Raw genomic sequence first — 14469 nt, forward strand, 5'->3', positions numbered from 1 at the left:
GGCGCTGAAGCCGCGCCACAAGAAAACAACCACCAACCCACCGCCCTCCACATCCCCAACCGTGGATTTGAGTGGACCGACTTCGTCTCTGGTGTTACCGCTATGATAGGTACTGAACTTCTTTGTCAAATACTTCGGCTTAGGCGCCAGTTGGGCGCTGAAGCCGCGCCACAAGAAAACAACCACCAACCCACCGCCCTCCACATCCCCAACCGTGGATTTGAGTGGACCGACTTACGTCTCTGGTGTTACCGCTATGATAGGTACTGAACTTCTTTGTCAAATACTTCGGCTTAGGCGCCAGTTGGGCGCTGAAGCCGCGCCACAAGAAAACAACCACCAACCCACCGCCCTCCACATCCCCAACCGTGGATTTGAGTGGACCGACTTCGTCTCTGGTGTTACCGCTATGATAGGTACTGAACTTCTTTGTCAAATACTTCGGCTTAGGCGCCAGTTGGGCGCTGAAGCCGCGCCACAAGAAAACAACCACCAACCCACCGCCCTCCACATCCCCAACCGTGGATTTGAGTGGACCGACTTACGTCTCTGGTGTTACCGCTATGATAGGTACTGAACTTCTTTGTCAAATACTTCGGCTTAGGCGCCAGTTGGGCGCTGAAGCCGCGCCACAAGAAAACAACCATTTCGGATTGAGAATTCTCGGATTCGGTTCGGATTCAGTGCGCAGTAAGTCTTTCTTCATAATATCGACAAACACTTAACACATGGTTAAAAGGGCCAAGTTCAGTGTAAACTTGAAAAAAATGCTTATCACTGAAAACAATAGCTCATAATGTATGCAAAACCCATAAAAACATATAAGAAATAAAGCGATTAGCGTAATGAGCGTTAACGCGCACGTCTGTTAGTCAAACCAGCTCATTAGCAATGTCTTTATTGACATAACAAATCTAAATGCTTTGGCGTGTCACGTAGAATTACTATAGAAATTAGAAACGATTGTTTTATGAGCGCAATATTGGATTTACGAGTTTGTCAGTTTCGAAACAAAATGTACAATACCCGGAAGAAAGTAATGTACATTGGCCTGTATATTTTGGCTTTGTAGAGCGTTGTCTCAGTTCGGTCGCAATGGGACAATTTGCTATCTCCTTCTAAATGTCGATGTTCATTACTTTGGGCCGCCCACTGAGTAGTACAGCGGAGTATGTACCTATTTTACGAAAATTGTAAATAGGCACTTAGAAAGTCATACTTTGTCATTGAGCTGTCGATTCACTACAGTCAAGACTGGGGGTATTGTGCCCATATTAAAAGTAGGATGTAAGTAATTATTGTAAGAGCCGTGAGAATATAACCCGCATGCCGCACTTTGCCGCAGTCTCAGTCTTTGCTCTCCTGATTATTATGATGTTAGGATTCTTGTCTATGTCTTAATAAAAAACTAAATATTGAGAAATGACTACAAGTAGAGAAATAAGGAACTTTGACAGCAAAACAGGGATGAAGGATGAAGTAGTATGAGAAATAAAATGAAGTAAAATATTCTTTATTAGGTACGACAGCGGAGCGAGACCAATAATTAATCTATGGGTACGACCAACATAAGATAGTAAAGTAGATGAGTATAAAAGCTGCCTTGTCGCTTTATCTTCCGCAACGATAAAGCAGAAGATTCTATAAAATTAGGCGAAAGGGTTGTATGGTATGATGTATCACTTCATTTGTACAACAATATCAGAGGAGAAATACATACCTGGGTACACAGAAATAGATAGAATAGTAGGTAGGTAAATAAAGCAAAATCTAAAAAAATATACACACTAAATTACTCATTATAATAAATCCCCCACGTGATCTGCGTGTAAATGGGTCATGTTTTGAAAGGCAAATTAGATGCTATCATACTAGATTTTAGTTTTTACTCAAAATTGCGTCTGTTTTCATTCTAAACTGCAACCGAAAAGAGATAAAATAGCTGCATAGCACTCTGTAAAACGAAATGTTTAATAATTTTAGAGAACCTAGTTGAAATTTCATAAGTTACTGCTAGACGGTACTAGGCTATTACTTACCCACTACTATTCGTATAACAGTCGCTCAAACGGCGAAGTAAATGAATCTTTTATTACTTAGGTACCTATGTGTATTTCACCTCTAACTTTTCGGAGTAGAACTTAATGTGCGTTTTAAGCAATTAAATATCACTTGCTCGGTGAAGGAAAACATCGTGAGGAAATCAAGGAAACCGGTGATGGTTTGTCAATCCGCACTTGGACAGCGTGTTGGACTGTGGCTAAGCCCTTGTCATTCTGAGAGAAGACTTGTGCTCAGTAGTGAGACTGCGATGGATTGGGCGTGGTATTTCACAAAATTTGATAAATTGCTGCTTAATTATACCTACAAGTCAAAAGGTGTTTATACTTACCTAATTTATATTTCCCAAAGAATCTGAATATCGTATGTAGTTGCCGTTTTTTGAAACGGAAGTCACGTGATCTGTTGCGGGGAAGCCACCTTGGGTCGATACTATAAATTCGGGTGGTTGTTCCCTGGTGATGCTTAATGTCTTATGCCTGTGTTGCATTTGCACACCTGACGCCCTCCTCTCTCAAACCTCTCCAAGTCCTACAGAATAAGTTTATGCGTATGGCCACTGACTCCCCGTGGTACATGCGCAACGTGGACCTCCACAGAGACCTCCAACTCCCGACAATAGCTCATTACTTTAAACAGCTTTCCAAAAACTATTTTGAGAAAGCCATTAGACACCCCAACCCCCTAATAGTTGAGGCAGCGACATACACCCCTGACCGAAACGATCCCCCGGATAAAAGACGCCCTAAGCACGTCCTTAACGACCCCGACGATCAAATCATTACCGACAATGCACCCTATCTCGTAGGGCTACACAATACAACCTCATCACAGCGTCTTCGCCGGCGAAGACGAGGTCCCCGATTTCTAACGTCACCCGGACGTGGACTCACGCCACGGCCTCGGGGGCGTACGGACTAACCAGTAGTCCAACAACTCCACCCATCCCAACGTCATCCTAAGCCGTGGTCCGAGCCTCACAGGAGGCGCCCTTAGGAGGACGTTGCCCCCCGACCTCTCGAATTATTTCTTCGAGCCCTAGGGCTCACCCCCAGGCGGAGCTTCGCGCTCGCCAACCCCCCCGGTGACGTTGTAGCGGCCAGTAGGGCCTACGCAGCATAGTCAATCCGAAACAACACACACCCGGTGACGCTGTAGCGGCCAGTAGGGCCTACGCAGCTCAAGTTCAGCGCAGCACCGAAACAACGGTTTTAAGCTAGTCTCATTCCGAAATAGAAATAGAAATAGAAATAGTGTTTATTTGCTAGAATGTGGTACAATTTGGTTTTAAATCTATTTTGTTCTAACACATTCAACCAATAACTTAGTGTGCAAATTGTTCTATTACATTAAAAACGCATGTCGATGTCAATAATAATTTTAAAAAAAATTAGTTATCATAAAATATAAATAATTATCCTACAACAGCAACAAAACAGTTAAGGTCAAATCTACATTAATGGGTCATATAATCATTTACACTATAGAAACATTTTTCATCATGACTGCGGTAGCTTATTAAATACCATAATGGCTTTATAAAAGGCATTTCTTTTGAATATATCCATGTTGCATCTCGGTACGTACAATTTATTAGGATACCTTTTACTTCTATTCATTTCGCTGTTACGCTTAAAATACTGAGGGTACTTTTTGACGAAAATGCATATTTTTATAATAAACATGCTCGGTAGCGGCAAAACCTTTAAGTCTTTAAACAACGGTCTGCAACTTACCAGAGGACCAACACCAAAAATAGCCCGAATGCACTTCTTATGAGCCCTGAATGCTCTTGTCTACTGAATTACCCCAGACGGGCAGTCCATATGAAAGAACTGACGCTACGTAACCATGGTAAGCAGTCACCGCGACTCGAGACCCCGACGAGTCCGAGAAGACTCCGACTCGAGATGCTTTTTGTGTTTAGGTCTTCATATTGATTGAGTGGTTGCAATATCAATTATTGTGCCCTAATCAAATTAATATTGCAGCTAGGTTATTAGAACAGGTAAAACTCTCGATAAGCCTCTGCGCGTTGTGATTAATATTTAATTTCACTTCTGGTATGTTTATAATCGATAGAGCTATACGGTCTATATGTCATTGGTCTTTACGTTGTCTCAGTTGATGTAGACGTCCACAGCTGGACAACGATCTCTTGCAATGATCGCCACAGAACACAATCTTGGGTCGCTTGTGTCCAGTTCCTAGCAACATGCGTCTACCTAGTGGGGAGTCTCCCAATCCTGCGTTTTCCGGTGCGAGGTTTATGACCCTAACGTTATTTTCGTTCTTCAAACTACATTGCCAGTTGATTGCTTACCAATTAAGTTGCTTGTTATTGATATACCTAGATTAAGATTCTATATCGATGCTACCCAAGTAGGTAGGTATACGTTATTAATGATCTTAGGCTTTAGATCTTACATCTTAGGCTGAGATCTATATAGCGCACTTTGACTTTGCTCAGACTTAAGAATGAGTTAAAACGAGACAGATTTATGTGAGAGATTTAGCTCTGTCTCGTTTTAACTCTGTCTTAAGTCTAAGCCAAGTCAGAGTGCGCTCTATAAATCTCACCCTTAGGCTGCATCATCAATTAGGTACCACCAGGTGAGATTGCAGTCAAAGGTTAACTTGTTGCTGAATTTTAAAAAAATGAGAGGAAACCTAATTTGTTGTAAATTATAAGAAAAAAGGAGACAGGGAAATCGCAAGGGCCTAACAGGTATTTTATTGTATTTCTTTGGATGTGAAAACTATTATTTTATAACCAACAGTTTACAGTATATATTATGTCATCATCATCATGATCAACCCATCACCGGCTCACTACAGAGCACAGGTCTCCTCTCAGAGTGAGAAGGGTTTTGGCCATAGTCTATCACGCTGGCCAAGTGCGGATTGGCAGACTTCACACACCTTTGAGAACATTATGGAGAACTCTCAGGCATGCAGGTTTCCTCACGATGTTTTCCTTCACCGTTAAAGCAAGTGATATTTTAATTACTTAAAAACGCACATAACTCCGAAAAGTTAGAGGTGCGGGATCGAACCCCCGACTTCCGATTGGAAGGCGGACGTCCTAACCACTAGGCTACCACAGCTATATACTTATATTATGTACTTACCTACAAATGTACACTGGCAATTCATGTCAATTAATTGAAGAACCTATATGAGCTAGATGAGTTGATCAGCCGTAAAAGATTTATCCTTATAATCAATAAGGCCTAATCAAAAGCAATTCATCAAAATTAATATCAACTTTTGCCATAATTCATTATTCCAATTTATACCCCATCATTACGACATCGATTTTTCGTGACTTTTGCAGCGCTTTGTCGCACTAATTGTCTATAGCTCGAATGTTAGTTCGCAACACTTCATACCGCAAAGATTTCGAAAGATAGAAGTACCTACCCTCTAATTAAAAATTATTTTCGATTAGAGGTGTGCCCGATGGAATTTCCAATCATCCCTTATATTATAATCCCCGTTGCGCCATATTTCATTCACAAAAATGAACGGCACCTCCTATCAATTTATAAGCCACAGGTTGGCCACAGGGATCTATTTTGTGGCATATAGCGCTCGCCCCTGAGTCAGGTCATCGCTTGGTAGGTAAATGATGCATTAATGTTCTACCAACCATAATATTTTTATACCACCTGTTTAACATAAAAAAGTAGGAATCACGCGGCACGAAAAAAAAAAACCGAAGCACGTTAATATTTCTGCATAATTATTGCTACGTTATTCTTATAAGTAATTTAATTTGTTATCGCACGTGATTATGTCGTCATAGACATTCGACCATAATGTAAAACACGTAGGTATTCCTCCATTTTCAACCAAAAGCCTAAATAGGTACCAATTTTAATTCACATTTTCATGCCTTTTTACTTTAACACAATATTTAAAAGAAGTATAGACAAGCTTATTATAGACAAGATTACCGACTGTCAGATTGATTTTTGTTATAATATATAAATTAAGTAAAGTCCTTCTAAACGTCTGTTAAATGTAAAGGTTAAATGTTAATTGATGATTTACTGACTTCTGACTTTTAATTGTTGTATTGGAATCTCAAACGATCTCTTCGCTGCTCAGGGTCGTGACCCTTTCCTGTTATCACATAATGGTGGGGGTTTCTTTTTCGGTCGATCAAAGGTTAGAATCTCACAGAGTACCTACAGATGGAGTGGAGAGGCATCTTTTATTTTATCTTAACTTAAACTGAGCTTATTTGCCTATAGTCACGCAAGGGGCCAGCTGATTCTCCAATAAATTATTTGTTACTAGATGATGCCCGTGACTTCGTCCGCGTGGTTTTAGGTTTTTTAAAAATTTCGTGAAAATGTTTTGATTTTCCGGGATAAAAAGTAGCCTATGCCCTTCCCACGGATATACTTACCTCTGTACCAAATTTGATCAGAATTGGTTAAACCGTTAGGCTGTGAAAAGCTAACAGACAGGCAGACGGACAGACAGACACTCTTTCGCATTTATAATACTAGTTTGGATCGTTTTAAGACTCACCGTCCGCGTCAATCGGAGCGCTAGGTGTGCGATGCTTCGATCAAAAGTACTTCCCCGTTGAGAATTAATTACTAATTAAAGTAGTCGAAGCGTTCATTGGTTTTTTCCTGTGCATACAACACATTAGGTACGTTTTGTGATGACACCTATATCTATAAATTTGTGGTTATTAGGGATTTCCTTGAGATTCTTTTAGATTTAATATCATTAATGGATTATCTTACCCACATCTGAATCATCTACATATTATATTCTATAAGTAGGTACTTACAAGCCGTGGTAGCCTAGTGGTTAGGACGTCCACCTTCCAATCGGAGGTCGGGGGTTCGATCCCGGGCTTTTCGGAGTTATGTGCGTTTTTAAATTTTAAGTAATTAAAATATCACTTGCTTTAACGGTGAAGAAAAACATCGTGAGGAAACCTGCATGCCTGAGAGTTCTCCATAATGTTCTCAAAGGTGTGTGAAGTCTGCCAATCCGCACTTGACCAGAGTGGTAGACTATGGCCAAAACCCTTCTCAGTCTGAGAGGAGACCCGCGTGCTCTGTAGTGAGCCGGCGATAGGTTGATCATGATGATGATGATGAGGTACTTACAATAGATCTACACAAAATAATCCTTATGTACTATTACGTAAGTACTAATAAGCAGTTCGATAGTGTACCTGTCTGTCTGTCCGCTAGTTTTTCACGGCCCATCCGTTGAACCGATTTTGACAAAATTTGATACAGAAATAGCTTGCATCCCGGGCATTTAAAGTCATATAACCAGAATAATCAAATGATTGAGTGTCAATGCACTAAAATGATACTAAGTAATGTAAACTTAGCCTTACGCTAGCATATCCTACCTACAGTGGCGTGCAGGTCATAAAGGCATAAATGCAGTGCTTACCCCAGTTGTAATGGCTCAATGCATATTTTTCATTATGACCTGCCAGTAAACAGGTTTTCACCTAACTAATGCCTACCCTTGCTTCAAACCCTGTGCACGCCACTGCCTACCTATATTATCACACGAATTGTCGGCGCCAGGTATTGCGACAGGGCTACGATTTTCAAGTAAATCTTACACAGAATTTTAATTACTACACTGGTTTATTCGGCACTTATGCTTAATCCCGTGAGAAATTTGAGGTTTATTATACCTAGCAAATACCTTGTTTGTACCTACTACTTTGTATGTTATTTAAGTAAGCCTACTTATGAAAGGCTGCATAGACATAGCTTTAAAACAGCGCTCAAAAAGTTTTGTGTTCATTTTAAATATTAATATTTTTTTAGCTGAGTCGGGTTTTTGACTACTCCAATGGGTGCTAAAATGGTGCTAAGTAAATCTAAAATGAATCTCCTAGGAATATTTGCGTGCGTACCAAGATCGAGATGACTAGTTATTTATTGATCATGAACTGATAGATAGACACACTTTTGCATTTAGAACATTACATAGAATGGATGATACCTATGCACGAAGTCGTGGGGTGGACACTATCTAGCTAATAATAATGAAATTGAATCTATGAAGAAGATCATCATCATCATCATTTGTGGGAATGAGTGTAATATTTTATAATAAAATGCCACAAGCAATTTTAGACTTGCCTTTACACAAGTTTAAAAAAAGTGTTAAAAGTATGCTCCTAAAAAAAGCATATTATACAGTCGCAGACTATGTAAACGATAAAAAAGCTTGGATTTGACTCGCTCCAGCAATGCACGGGGCTGCAATGGCTTGTATAGTAGGGTATAATAACATTGTAAATTGAAAAATTAAAAAGAGCAACCGCCGAGTTTCTTGCTGGTTCTTCTCGGTGGGAACGGCGTTCCGAACGAGTGGTAAATTAAAACTACCTGACTATTCATAAACACTTGTAAAAAGTTTACATGAATAAAAAAACATTCTATTCTATTCTATTCTATTCATAATCAACCCAATACCAGTCCACTACTGGGCCGGGTCTTCTCTCAAGATGTGAAGAAGTTACCTATCTAAATCTATTTAAGTTTGTACTACTCGTGCGCAATAAGTTGAGACCTGGGGGGCGGTGACGCCACAGACGCGTGGTTGTACCTACTGTAGACAAAAATCGAAACGCGTCATCATTGCGTGACGTAAGCAAGTACGAGACTAAGATGTAAAAAAAATGGCGTTGTCTACAGTATAACACGGGAGCTTGAGGGGAAGTTACAGGGCAAGCGGGCGGAGGGTTGCATTCCAGGCGAGTCTCAACTTATCGCGCACGGGTAGTAAAAAGAACAACTAACTACCTACTTACTTATTCGTAAAGTACCTACCTAGTTTGTACATTACCGGCCAAACATTGCAAGGCCAATGTTGTTGCGATTGCGAAAGATCGGTCCAGACGTACCTATCGAGAATCGAGATACAAATATTCGAACATTATGCAACTACATTTTTGATTAAAGCTAAATTTAGCCATTGACTAGCTTGTTAATATATCTTGTACGGACATTTTTTTCTTGAATAAAAAAAAAGATTCCAACTAATTGAGGAACTCCTCCTTTTTTGAAGTCGGGTAAAAAGTAGCCTAGATCACTAATTCTCTTCTTGGATAGGTACTCCTTTACTCTGCCTGCGATTATCGTCATCATCATAATAGTAATGCGAACCGCTAAGATTTGGAACACCCTTCCAGCATCAGTTTTCTGCTCCAATTATAATATGGGTACCTCCAAGTCAAGAGTGAATAGGCATCTTCTAGGTAAGCGCACTCCGTCAAAGGCTGCATCATGACTTGCCACCACTAGGGCGATTGCCTAAAACCTGCATCAATCATTATTACAATCTCAACTATTGTTATTGGCTGAATTTGTGCAATTCTTGTTGCAACAATGCATTGTAGCCAATAGTGAGCGAGCGTCAACCAATCCGAGGTGACTGCGATCGTGACATTGTAGCTGTCATTCTACGGCAATCGCGCTGCAGGTCTGATTGCAGCCAAGCGCTAGTCTATAAATTAAAAAAAAACCTACCCACGTTCTCAACCCATCGCCGACCCACTACTAAGACCGGGTATCTCCTCCCGGCACGAGAAGGGTTACTTTAGGCTATAGTCCACTATGATTGCCAAGTACGGATTGTCAGCCTTCACACACCTTTGAGAACATTATGGAGAACTCTCAGGCATGCAGGTTTCCTCACGATAAAGTGTTAATATTTTTAATTGCTTAATACAGATGAATGGCTTAAAATAATCTATAACGGAATTAACAGAATTCCTCTCGTCAGGAAGCGTTTGTATTAGATAATATGTGAATTTAATTATAATTCAAATTCTTCAAGGAGATGATAAAGGCAAGGTTAGGTTTGAGGTGAAGACCTGAAGACCTTAATTTTAATTCAATGTCTAATAAGATAAATAGAGCGGCATGTGAGAAAGTTCATGCATCATCAACAAAATATAGGTAGGTTCATTATTTCTAGATTATCTCGCTTAATCAGTACTAGGCCAGCGCATGTCTAAAATTGAGTGTGGCATTTTGTTATAAAAGATGGATACAGTGTAGGTTTACTTAGTCATTCCCACCAATGACTTTCTGACTTTCTTGTGGCGGAGCTTATTAGGAGTCAGAAGCCTGTAACGACTTATCATTAGTTGCCTATGGCACATCAAAAATATTCTGAGAAAAATTGACAATCTGTTGATGGCTTCATCCATACTAATATTATAAATACAAAAGTGTGTCGGTCTGTCTGTGCGTCTGTCTGTCTGTCTGTCTGTCTGCTAGCCTTTCACATTTCACAGCCCTTCCATTCAACCGATTTTGACGAAATTTGGTACAGTGATAACTTGCACCCCGAGGAAGGACATAGGCTTTTTATCCCGGAAAATCAAAGAGTTCCAACGGGATTTTTAAAAAGCTAAATCCACGTGGGCGAAATCGTTGGCATCATCTAGTTGAGTATAATTGGTCAATATTCCAATGAGAATCAAAACACGTTTGTATGAATAGCGCTATGGAGCATGCTGGGGTTACTTCTTTTTTTGGCTCAACGGGTTCAACCGACCGACCCTTAGTAAATCTCTTCTTCTTCGACCTTGTTCAATCGATAGACGTCCACTACTCAACATTCTAGAAGGTACATTTTACAAGGTAGAGACTACTAAAAGTAGGGATTTCCAAACGGCGCGATCTTGCACCGCCTGGGTCCAGCCTCTTCCAGCGATTCCTTTGATGTCGTTTGTCCACCGAGTGAGGGTTCTGCCAAAACGTTGCGCTGCTTAGTATGTTCCTATTATAAAAATACTAACAGTATTAATATTATCAGACATGGGGTTATTCAAGGGGCGGACCAACAAATTCCTGGTATAGGTACTGCAAATGTTCATGGGCGGCGGTAATCACTTGACACCAGGTGACCCGCCTGCTCGTTTGCTCGCTGTTTTTATAAAAAAAAATTAATAGTAATTATTTGTTTCCAACTCTAACCTAGCGACGAGGAAGGTTGCGTTGGCCTCGAATCAGGTGCTCATCGATGACGTTAAGTGTTAACGATATTTTATATTTGACAGACCTCCGACTCACAGATACAAGACAATAATTAGAATTAAGCTGTAGTAAAAAGCTGTGATAGCCTAGTGGTTAGGACGTCCGCCTTCTAATCGGAGGTCGGGGGTTCGATCCCGGGCACGCAACTCCAACTTTTCGGAGTTATGTGCGTTTTAATTAATTAAATATCACTTGCTTTAACGGTGAAGGAAAACATCGTGAGGAAACCTGCATGCCTGAGAGTTCTCCATAATGTTCTCAAAGGTGTGTGAAGTCTGCCAATCCGCACCGCACCGCAAAACCCTTCTCACTCTGAGAGGAGACCCGCGCCCGGTGATGGGTTGATCATGATGATGATGATGAAGGGTTTGGCGATAGTCTACCGCGCTGGCCATGTGCGTATTGGTAGACTTCACACACCTTTGAGAACATTATGGAGAACTCTCAGGCATGCAGGTTTCCTCACGATGTTTTCCTTCACCGTTAAAGCAAGTGATATTTAATTAATTAAAACGCACATATAGCTCCGAAAAGTTAGAGGTGCGTGTCCGGGATCGAACCCCCGACCTCCTATTAGGAGGCGGACGTCCTAACTATCTACTGGCTATCACAGCACTATCCATACTAATTTATGTATATATTGTAAAGCTTTTCACGGCTCATTCGTTTAACCGATTTTGACGAAATTTGGTACAAACGGATGGAGAATTTTTATGCCGTTCCCAAATCTTCTCAGATGACTTCGCGGGCTTCATCTAAAAATTAATTTATTGTTCATCCGTGACAATTCTATCACAAAGTGGTAGTTGATTTGCACTTTTAGTAGACAGTTTATATTTATTATTTATTAATGAATCAGACCTTTCAGTTATTGTAGAGAATATACGTGCAAAAACATGCTTTTTATCTATTTCTCTAAATTACCCAAGTTCTACGTGAGGTAGAATAAATAATTTTAAAAATAACGTATTAAAGTAACTTATCTATGTATATTTCACGTTTCAAACGTTTATTTCATTTTCAACCGTAAAGAGTTTTGTGTTTACGACGTGTTTAAAGACTTTGAGAAATAAAACGAACAATAAAGATAAAATGAAGACAATGTTCCCAGACATCTTGTTGCTGGTTTTATCTTTACAACAATTTAAATAATAATTATTGAGTGAGTGTGTTTTTATGAATATATATTTATTAATAAAATTATTAATTCTGGTGGTGAATGACTATCTGATAAAACCCCCTTAGCACGAATGTTTTGATTATCAAATAGAGATAATCTCGATAATCTCAATAATTGTTGTGAATTTTTTAAAAAGTGTTTTATTCGTTGGTTAAACAAGTCCTTAATAATAATATACTTTCAGTAAATCAGAGGTGATTGCGATCTTCACGTTGTAGCTCTATAAGTAAATTAACTTATGCCCTTGGCTTCGTCCGCGTGGACTACACAAATTTCAAACCCCTATTTTACCCCCTTAGGGGTTGAATTTGCAAAAACTTTTCTTTAGTGGATGTCTAGGTACGTCATAATAGCTATCTGCTTGCCGAATTTGCCCGATCCATCCAGTTGTTTTAGTCAGTCAGTCAGTCAGTCACCTTTTGCTTTAGAATACCTACAGCGGTACTGAATCTAAAGTTTTAAACACAAAGATAGAGAACGAAGGGAACTTTCAATATGCAAGCAATAACTTTTTGGTAAGAACGTAGAAAGTTCAATGACCCACCCTTTGAATTTCAGGCTCTACCCTAAACCGATGACCTACTGAGGTTTCACTTTCATCAGATAGTCGACTGATGGAATCAGATGGTGTATTGGCATTTACTCATTTAGGTCTTCTATGGTATTTTTCATTGTTTTTTTTTTCAATGATAAATTAGCCCTTGACTGCGATCTTACGATGCAGTCTGCATTCACGTACTGACAGTTCAACACAGAATGAAGACAGTATATAATCTGAAGCACCTTCACGCATCAATGATTCTGATGATAAAGTTAAAACTATTACAGGACTAGGTTAAAGCCGCGGTTTTTCTCTTATCACCTACAGTTACCTATTATTTCGGTGAATAATTTGACCATATTTATAAAAAAGGAATTTCCAATGTCACGGAAAAATAAATTCATTAAAAGCCTACCTATGGATTTCACAATGATTCATAAATTTTTGTAATATGTATAAGTATTATAGGTACGCAGTGGAAGTAAAAAATAAGTACAAAATTTAATAATAATTTAATTAGGTATATGTATATTTGAGAAGTCTAATATTTTACTAAGAAATAGTTTTTATTTACGTGTGATTAACGATTCCTTGTAGGTACGTAGTCCTACCAAGCATGACGCGCGTAAAATATTCGAAACAAATATAAGACTTGTTCTTAATTAAATAAAGTGTATTTTCTCGTGTAGGGGTTTTCCGTTATTTTTTTTGTTTGGCTACGGTGCGCTAAGATGCGTTCAGGTGATACAGACTCTATGGTCATTTACCGTCCACCAACCACATGTAACGTTCGCGGGCGAACGTATTTTGAATGCCGGTGTTCGAATTTCAAATTTTGAATTAAAATTTATTTATTTTAAACATTGGTTGTGATTATTTTAATTGAATATTATCTGTGATTCAGTGAAATTATGCAAAGTGTTTTAACGTAAAGGATTTTTCATTTTTGACCAAATGTGAGTTGTATTTTAATTTTTGTTTTACCGCTTATTATTTTTAATTAAGAATTTATTTATTTAATCATGTACCAATAACTTAAAACTAAAACAAAAACAATAAAAAAATGCACTAAGAACAAAGTACCTAATTATCTCTACTGGAGAGATTTTTTCAGCAGCCCTAACCTAAAATATATCATTAAATAATAAATTATTACGTAACTAACTTAATTTATCAGGCAAAAGCCATGTTTGAAAATTCTCTTATCTATCTACCGTCTTTGATAACTGTCTGTCTGTCTGTCTACTAGCCTTTCACGGCTCATCCGTTCAACCGATTTAGATGACATTTGATACAACGATATCTTGCATATCGGGGAAGGACATAGGCTACTTTTTATCCCGGAAATTCAATGAGTCCCCACGGGTTTTTAGAAACCATAATCCACGCGGACGAAGTCGCGGGCATCATGTAGTAATTAAATAAAGAGAAATTATATTCCGAAGTTAATGTTAAAATAACTGTACGAACTTTTATAATAATTTTGAAACATCTAAGTCAGTGTAGGCAACCACCTACTATGGTAATTATTAGAATTACTCGCACTCTCACTTTTGATTTATTGTATCCATTTACATAATAATTTTATTATCATAATTTGTATCAACATAAAAGCTTGCTAGACGCACTTTACT

At 39.0% G+C, this 14469-nt stretch overlaps 1 protein-coding gene across 4 annotated transcripts in view; it reads left to right on the forward strand.

The window, feature by feature from the left end:
- Positions 1-14469, forward strand: part of LOC117983863 (uncharacterized) — a 71543-nt gene that overhangs the window by 10576 nt on the left and 46498 nt on the right. The window contains exon 1 of one of the 4 annotated variants that reach the window (XM_069499965.1): positions 12183-12276. The exons of 2 other annotated variants lie outside the window; for them this stretch is intronic. The gene's annotated coding sequence lies outside the window, so the exon portion shown is untranslated. Of the gene's footprint in view, positions 1-12182; positions 12277-13583; positions 13792-14469 lie in introns of those variants that run through there. One more of the 4 variants, XM_069499964.1, reaches the window with a different exon arrangement.

Source organism: Maniola hyperantus, chromosome 7 (genome assembly GCF_902806685.2).
Source record: "Maniola hyperantus chromosome 7, iAphHyp1.2, whole genome shotgun sequence".
NCBI classification, from domain to species: domain Eukaryota; kingdom Metazoa; phylum Arthropoda; class Insecta; order Lepidoptera; family Nymphalidae; genus Maniola; species Maniola hyperantus.